Source organism: Phascolarctos cinereus, unplaced genomic scaffold, assembly GCF_003287225.1.
Source record: "Phascolarctos cinereus isolate Bilbo 61053 unplaced genomic scaffold, phaCin_HiC Scaffold_263;HRSCAF=859, whole genome shotgun sequence".
Classification (NCBI taxonomy): domain Eukaryota; kingdom Metazoa; phylum Chordata; class Mammalia; order Diprotodontia; family Phascolarctidae; genus Phascolarctos; species Phascolarctos cinereus.
In genome coordinates, this window is record NW_027555584.1 from 9,100 (window position 1) to 18,198 (window position 9,099).

The following is a 9,099-nucleotide window of genomic DNA, read 5'->3' on the forward strand; positions in this document are numbered from 1 at the left end:
CTCTCACCCCATCATCCTCCATTTCAGTAAACTCCAGTGGCTTCCTTATTACCTACAGGGTCACATACAAAATGCTTTGGCATTCAAAACCCATGATAACCTTGCTCTCTAATACATGCTCTTTGATGCAGTAACACTGGCATCCTGACTGTTCCATGAACAAGACACTCCACTTCTGGCAGTTCTGTCTGGCGCCTCCCCATCCCTGGAATGCTCTGATTTTGTGTGTCAGAACTGAAACCCCACCTTCTCTAGGAACCTTCCTCAACCCCTCTTGATTCCATTGCCTTCCCTTTGTTAATTTTTCTTATTTATCCAGTCTACAGCTTGTTCTGACATGTTTGCTTATTGTCTTCTTGTTAGATTGTAAGCTCCTTGAGTACAGGGACTGATTTTTGCACTTTTTTTTTAAAGCTAGTGTCTGGCACATAGAAGGTGGTTAATATTTCTTGTTTGATTGGTTGATTATCAGGAACCAAGGCATCAGTAATAGTTGGAAAGTCAGTTCAGTAATTTACTGAACAAGTAAAGTCTAGTACCTGCCAAGAAGACCCTAGATGATTTCACAGCAGAAAAATGACTGAACAATAACAATTTAACTTTGAGCAGCTAGGTGACAAAGGTATCAGCATGGAGACAGGGAGACCAATTTTCCTGCCTTCAAATGTGGCTTCAGACGTTTACTAGCTGTGTGACCCTGGGCAAATCACTTAACCCTGTTTGCCTCGGTTGCCTCATCTATAAAATGAACTGGATAAGGAAATGCAAACCACTGCAGTATCTTTGTGAAAAAAACCCCAAATGCAGTCACAGAATTGGACAGAACTGGAAAACAAAAAGTTAAGTTTATGGATTCACTGACATTTGTATTTGGTTTTTCTTTTTAGGGTGGTGGTCATTCTGAAGAATTGGAACCCTTGAAGCCATCATCCTCAGAAAGGTTAGTTGGTGTTTCTGACCAAAATATGGGATTTTTTAAAAAAAAGTACAAACATACCAAGGCTGCACATGCATTGAAGGTTATCCACATAACCGCTATTTCTGCATCTCCCACTCTTTCTCCTTCTGTATCTTTGTCGAAGATACACAATATGAGATGACTCAAGTTAGTGTATGAAACTGTGAAATTATATTGTTTGAAATATTGTCATATCAACTTTATTAATAATCTCACCAAGTAAGCCAGTTTTCTGAAAACTTGCAGTTCACTAGGGTCACCCTGTTTCTTCATTTGGCTTACTTACATATAAACATAGATTTTAAATTTTCTTCAGGAAACTTGAAGTTGTTGAACATATTGACTCTGGTGATGGACAGTTTGTGGATGAATCTATAAATAAATTTCAGTCAGATAAAAATTCAAATAATCTTGTTATGGAAAGCTTCAGTGAAGGTAAGTGATACCATATTTCTATACTTATTTATAAGTTAATATTAGTTATGGGTAGAAATTTTGGTTTTATGTTCATAAAATTAATTTTTATTACGAAATTATAGAGTCATAGAAAAATAGATTCATAACTGAGAGGGATTTTAGAACTTATCCAAACCCCTGATATTATAGATGAGGAAACAGAGGTACATGAAAGTAACATGGCTTGCTCAAAATCAGGGTGGTACATTCATATGGGAACAAATAACATACACATCATTATTTTTCATTAATAAACTCTTTGGTATATAGGCCCTTAGTTTATAAACTCTATCTGCAAATTAGTGATTTATGAATAGTTTTTCAAATGGTTGTTTATGTTTTATTTTGAACTTAAAACTGCTGGTTTTTTTCTTGAGGAGATGAGAGGTGAACTTTTGCCTTTCTTTTTGGAGCAAAGGCCTCCATACCACTTCTTGCTCATCTTCTGACCATGATATCTGCTCTAAATACTCATTATTGTCTTCTACCCATTGTTAACTTAGACTCTGCCCTTGGATTGCTCCAGCCATGATAGGTCAGCTTTTACCTTTTACCTTATCTTGACAGGGCCTAACCCCTAACCCAGTTAGTAAAGGTGTCCACAAATACCAGAAGGAACTTAACATCTCTACAAAGGGGCATCTGAGTGAAATCTATTTGCCAATCTTCTCCTAGATATGTGCCCCTTCTGTACACAGGTTTTAAAAGGGGTGTGGGGGAGGTTTAATGGCCCCTTCAGGGTTCACCTAGGCACAGATAGCATAGGATTGGCAAACTTTCTGGATATCTTGTGAACAGTGAAGCTAGATTTCACCAGAGACTAGAGGATGTTCTTTTCCAGCTTACATTGGTTGTCCTCTAGGATGAGGAATTAGCCCAAGGATGTCTGAAACCACCTGGATGAGGAGAGAGTATGTCCTCTTTCTTTGGAGGTGATAGGAATCAGGGAGCTGAGAGAGTAATGGTGCCACGATCAGGGGTAAGCTTACAGCTGCTCAAGTGGCAGAGTCTGTAAGTTGGTTACTTCTGACCTGATTGAATCCCCTTTTTGAAAATGTCCTTTAGAAGACAATAGATACCTCCCTAAATTCATGAACAGCTTACAGAAACTGTAAAATTTCTTTAGCATGTTTAATGGGGGAATATTTGGCTGTCAAGAATCTTCCTTTTCATATAGCCTCATGAGCATGTAAGACATGAAAAGCATATTTGAAATCAGTCAGGCCCTTTCCCAATTTTAAAGCCCTTGTGATGATGGCAAGTTTAGCCCTCTGGGCAAAGGTCTGAGGGTGGGGTGGGGGTGGGAAGGCAGTTTGTCCTCTAAGGTGCTAATAAGGCTGACTACTGAGTAGCCTGCTCTTCTCTCCCTGTCCTCACTGAAACTGGATCCATCTATGAACCATTCCCCATCAAGGTTTTCAAGAGTAAAGTCCTTCAAGTTGGGGGTGGCTAGAGTAAACAGAATCTAGGGTCTCCTCAGTCATGAATAATGTCACCCAACAGTATTGGCAAGCAGGGGTAGCTGGATTGAGAGTGTGGCACACCCAGAGAGTCAGATCTATTGGTGAGCCAGCCACTGATGGCTTCAAGATACTGTGAACCTGGTGAGGAGTTAGGACTTCTAAAGAGTAATTTTGGAGGCCTCCTCAATCAAAATGGCTATGGCAGCCACTGCCTGTAGGCAAAGAGCCACCCAAAGTTAACACAATCAAGTTCTTTAGAAAAGTAGCTACCAGGCTGGTGTCAGATACTAGCGCCTGGGTTAAAACTCCCATGGCATAGTCCTGCCTCTCATCAATATACAAGGTAAAGAAGGGTTTTTCCAAGTTGGGCAGGGTTAAGGCCCAGGTGGCAGTCAGTTTGGCCTTCAGGGTCTTGAAAGCCTTGGCCTGTTCCAAATGGAACAAGTGAGGGCCTTAAGTAGAGTCATACAGGGGCTTTGCAATAATACCAAAACAGGGGATACAGATTCTACAAAACCCTGCCATACCCAGAAAGGTACACAATTGTGTTTTGGTGGATGGAACAGGAATGGACTGTTTCCTTTCTGAGGTTAGAGTTGGAAGTGGGAGTCAGTTCATGGCCTAGATATTTTACAGATTAAGTGGCAATTTGGGCTTTAGCAGAGGAGACTTTGTAGCCCTGAGTACTGAGGAGGTTGAGGGTCTGTACGGTAGAGGCCAGGGAGGCCTCTCAGGTCAGGCTGCAGATGAGAATATTATCTCTACATGTTGAATTAGATTAGTGTTGGTCTCAGATCCCACAAATCTTTTTCCTAAAGCCTGGCTGAATAAATGGGGGCTATCTCAGAAGCCCTGGTGCAGGATTGTCCACGTGATTTGGTGTGGATTTGGTTTCCCTGGTGGTGTCCTCTCCAAAGCAAAACTAAACTGGGAGTCTTTGTGGAGTGGTATATAGAAGAAAGCATCTTTAAGGTCCAGAGTGGAAAACTACTAGGTATCCTGCAGGATCTAGCTAAGGATGGTTTAAGGGTTAGGCACTCCAGGATGGTTTGGGATAACAGCTTCAGTAACAGTCCTCAGATTACACTGTTTGGTTCTTTCTTTCTTTCTTTCTTTCTTTCTTTCTTTCTTTCTTTCTTTCTTTCTTTCTTTCTTTCTTTCTTTCTTTCTTTCTTGTAGGGCAATTGTGGTTAAAAGACTTGCCCAGGGTCACATAGCTTTTGAGTATGATGTGTCTGAGGTGGGATTTGAACTTCTGACTCTATGGTCAGTGCTGTATCCATTACACCACCTAGCCGCCTTCACTTGGTTTCTTACCTGGAAGGGTGGCTTATACTTAAAGAATTTCTCAGTAATGCAATCCCTTCTAGGCCTTGGACTTAATCAAATACTGGCAACTGTGGGGAAATAGACTAGGATCTTGGAGTCAGAGGAGCTGGGGATTCACTGTTCCCAGACCTAAGAGTCTACTACAGCCCAAATTTGTAGTGGAATATGGGGAGGCCTTGAGGAAATTAGCAAAAGTGCTCCCAAACTAGGTTCCCAAATTCACCATTAGCTCTACCTCAACAAAGGGTTGGGCAAGAGGAGAGGACAACAAAGGAGTGATTAGGGCCAGCTAGGTTAGGTGGCAGGGTGAATAGAGCACCAGCCCTGAAGTCAAGAGGACTTGAGTTCAAATCTGGCCTCAGACACATAACACTCACTAGCTGTGTGACCCTGGGCAAGTCACTTAACCCCATTGCCTAGCTCCCCCCCAAAAAAGGAGGGGTTACTAAGCAACAGATCCTCAAACTGGCAAAGCAGAGCACTTTCCAAATTTGCCTTTGATCCCCATGACATGGTGTGAAGAACTGGTAAAGCCAAAGTGCTGGTGTAGGACAGAATAAGTGGCTCCTGTGTCAGTAAGAAAGTTAATGATCTTACCTTCCACAAGCAGAGTTATTCTCGGTTCAGTCATGGTGATGGAGAAGGAGGGAACCTGGCTGGATTGAGACCCATCACTCCAAATCCTCAGGAGACTGGAGTGTGGATATTGGGAGGAGGCCACTTGACCCCCTTGTGGGCCGTCTCTCTGCCACTGTCCCTCCTGGTTGCAAATAGAATATGGAACTGGTGTCTTCCTCTTCAGTAGGCACTTAAGAGACCACTTATGAGACTTAAGGCACTGAAAGTATGAACCCTACTGGGTACTAGGTATGGCAGCAACCTAAAGTTGAGCCTGTTCTCTGTTCCTTGCCCTAGCCTTGTGGTCCTTATCTTGTGCAGCAGTTTAGTCCCTGTTGTTAAATACTCCAAATGCTGGGCCTAAGGTGCCTGGGGGCCCACTGCTAACTTTTATAACTTTTTCTGGATATTTGGGGGAGAGATTGACTAATGAAGTGCATGCTGAGAATGCATAGTTGGGTCCAGGTTGGTATATTTCTTGAGGGCCTCTACCAGCTTGTCTTGAAAAAAGGTGGGGTTCTTCTTGGGCCCCCAGGGTAACCTCCTTAAGCTTGTCATAGTTCAGCTGTTTCCTAATACCTCTTTTCTTCCCATCGTTTAGGCAGGTTAGCACGTAATGTTTCCTTTTCCTATCACAACTGCTTTCTTGGTAATCCCAACCTGGGTCTGAGACGGGAACTGCTGCTACCCTGGAAGGGGGTGTATATTGTGACATTTTTGGCAGGGTGGTCACCAGATTTCTGGGCTAAATCCCAAATTCTCCTCTTTTCTTCAGTAGCATAACAAGAGGAAATAATGATGTTAATGTATCCACATGTTAGGTCAAGTTGAGGGGCTATAGTTTTTCTCAAGAATTTCAGTTTTTGGAAACTTCTGGACACTAATTATAGGACTCTGAGGACAAACTTGCCATTTTGCTCCATCCAGCAGCATTCAAAGACTTGTTTTTTATTCTGATATTCAGGGTTGATTCAGTGTTCTTAGATAGTTTCATAACAATTATTAATGTTAAATTGTGGGCAATATGGTTGTACAATCAGAACTAGTGCAGAAGGACGACACAGATGATTTTCAAGAGCCTGAAGTTAGCAAGAAAAGTAAAATTGAAACTGAAACTCTCAAAAAGTGTGTTGGTAAGTAGTTTAGATGAAAATTAATTTCAGATTACCTTTTGTATTTTATTTTATTTTTTTAAATTTTTAGGCAATTGGGATTAGTGACTTGCCCAGGGTCACACAGCTAGTAAGTGTCAAGTGTTTGGTCTGAGGCCAGATTTGAACTCAGGTCCTCCTGACTTCAGGGCCGGTTGCTCTATCCATTACACCACCTAGCTGCCCTCTTTATCCCATTCCTGATAAGAATAAGGTTCCAGCCCTCCTACAAGCTTCTACTGTATTGTCTTTTTCCCTCATTTATGAGAGATAATTACTCTTTTTTATCTCTTCCTATGCAGTTTTATTTTTTTTAAGAATTACCACATTATACACAGCTCAGCCCAAGCATTTCTTTCCTACTACTCAAATAGTGATGATGATCATAAAAATACTGATAATGTTTTCACATATAAGAAGTAAACAGTTTTACCTTATTTAGTCCTTTATAATTGGTCCTTAATGTTTATATTTCTCCTGGATCTTATGTGTTGAATTTTCCTAAAGTTCTGTGATTTTTGTCATAGATAACTGAAAATCTCTGAGTTGGTTAAATGCCCATTTTTTCATTTAGGGTTATACTTAATTATTTTTTCTGGGTAAGTTATTCTTGGTCATAGCTCCAGATCTTTTACTCTGCAGAACAGAGTATTCCAAGACCTACGGTCCTTCAGCATAGTAGCTGATAGAGTACTCACTCTAATTGAAGCTCTCGTGCCATTACAGTAGTTTCACCTAAATGCAAATCTTGCTGCCTCAGATCTCTTTGTATTTTGTTGTCACAATAATTTTCCTTAATGGTTGGTCTACTTGTGTTACTTCCCTCCTTGTGTCTAATCTAGCCTCTAGTGTAAAATATAAATTCATCAACTTGACTTTTAAAGCTGTGCAGTTTGTCCTCAAAATATTTTCTGTCTGACTATACTTATTTTCCCTTCCTTCTATTTCTCACATTGAATAGTTCTTCTGTTTCTGTTCCATTGTCATGATTGTTGTTCCACACACTTTCTTCCTTCTTTAATTTTTTTGCTTCATTTTATCAGACTCTTTATGACCCTGTTTATAAGTTTTCTTGGCAAAGATACTGGAATGGTTTGGTATTTCCTTTTCTAGCTCATTTTGTAGATGTGGAAGTTGAAGAAAACAGGGTTAAAATGACTTGCCCAGGGTCACACAGCTAGTAAGTATCTGAGGCTGGATTTGAACTCAGGAAAATGAGTTTTCCTGACTGCAGGCCGGGTATTTTCTCATTTTCTCTCTCTCTTTCTCTGTCTGTCTGTGTGTCTCGTTTCCTCAGTCTATATTATATTTATATATTCTATATATAAGTATATATTCAAATAATACATATATAATATATATATAACATATATAGCATATAAATATTCTCTCTTATGTTCTGTATACAAAATATATATGTACATGTTTTCTTCCCAGTTGAACCTATTGTTTAAGGAAATCTGTTTAAGGAAATAGACTATTTAATTTTTATCTTTTTACTGTAGTAATTTTAAAATATAAAAGATATGTTCAGGTATTTCAAAGGCTATCCCAGGAGAAAAGGAATACCCAAAGAGTTGCTTTGTTTTCCTCCTGTGATTAATTAATGATGAATCTTGTTTTGATTGCCATCCTAGTAGATAGCATTCCAGAAAAATTAGATGAAAGTTGTTAAAAGTTTGAGGATGGGAAATTACAGTTATCCATATATGCCTTGGGAGGTAGTGAGTTCCCCTGTCACTGGATAACTTTAAGCAGAAGTTGGACGATAGAATTTGAGAAAGATGAGATCCTTTCTAGTTCTAAAGCTTGTTAGTCTGTTAAAATTTGTGAAACTTGTCCATAATTTTCTATAAGTGTTCAACAGTATGAATAACGTGAATACATATATCTTTGTAGGTAGGATTCCTACTGATTAAGCAAATAGCACATTGCTTAAAATACATTGAATTATAAAAATACAATTTCAAGTGTTTTATACAATTTAAACTTTTATTTGTCAGCAGACCATGCTTGTGATTGATTTGTTTTAGGAGAAAGACTACATCGGATTGTGAGCTGCACTGCTTGTGGACAGCAGGTGAACCATTTTCAGAAGGATTCAATATATAGACATCCTGCACTAAACGTCCTTATTTGTAAGGTATGTAGTTATGAACTGGATGATGATTTTATCTGTGAACTATTATTCCTTTTGTTCTGTAGTAGTTGAGTAAATGACAGATCTCTTCTTATGTTTTAAGATATTCTTTTATTTATGCGAATTCTGCAGTGCTTTGTTTCGAAAGTTTAAGCTCTGTCTTAAGAGCTCGGGTTCAGTAAATATCAAACTTTCATAAAAATCAGACTTGGTTAATAAGTGGGTTAGTTTGGATTTATTTCACTTTTTAACTTGTATACATGAAAACAAACATGTGTGCCCAACTTGTGGTAGAGCCTTCTGAGTGCATACTTGTCTGATTGACCACAGCTGATCATCTTTGATTACAAAGGAAAGCAACCAACCAACATGTGAACAGACACAAGTTGTTGTTTTTTAAACAAGATGTTCATTTAATTTATGTGTTTCCGTTAACTTTCCTGAAGTACTCTGAAAAGTGTCGACCATGTGAATGACAGTACCCCTTTTGGGATCAAAACTTGTTTTCAGACAATTAACTATTATTAATTATTTATTATAATATCAATTCATTCACTTACTTTAAGGTTTTTTTAATTAAAAATATATTTTGTTGCTACTTTTTATTTTTATGTCACAATTTCTTCTGGTTATGGTATTCCTTTAATCCACAGAATTGAAGTTGTTTTCAACAAGGAAAAATATTTAATTAAAAAAAAAACCACCAAAAACCCAAACCCAGTACTCTGAGTGTTTGACAACTATTCTGCCCTTGATTGTCTCTGCTTCTGGTGAGAGGAGGATATTTGAGATTATACATTTTTGAGGATTAGTATTTGTTGTAATGATAAAAATATCTTTAATAATAGCGTTTTGTAGCTCTTTGAGGTTTCCAAAGTGCTTTACATATTTAATCTTGTTTGATGCACAACAACCTTGTGAGGCTAGTGTTGTTATTATAATACCTATTTTGCTCATAAAAAAAATTAATTCTGAAAATAGTTA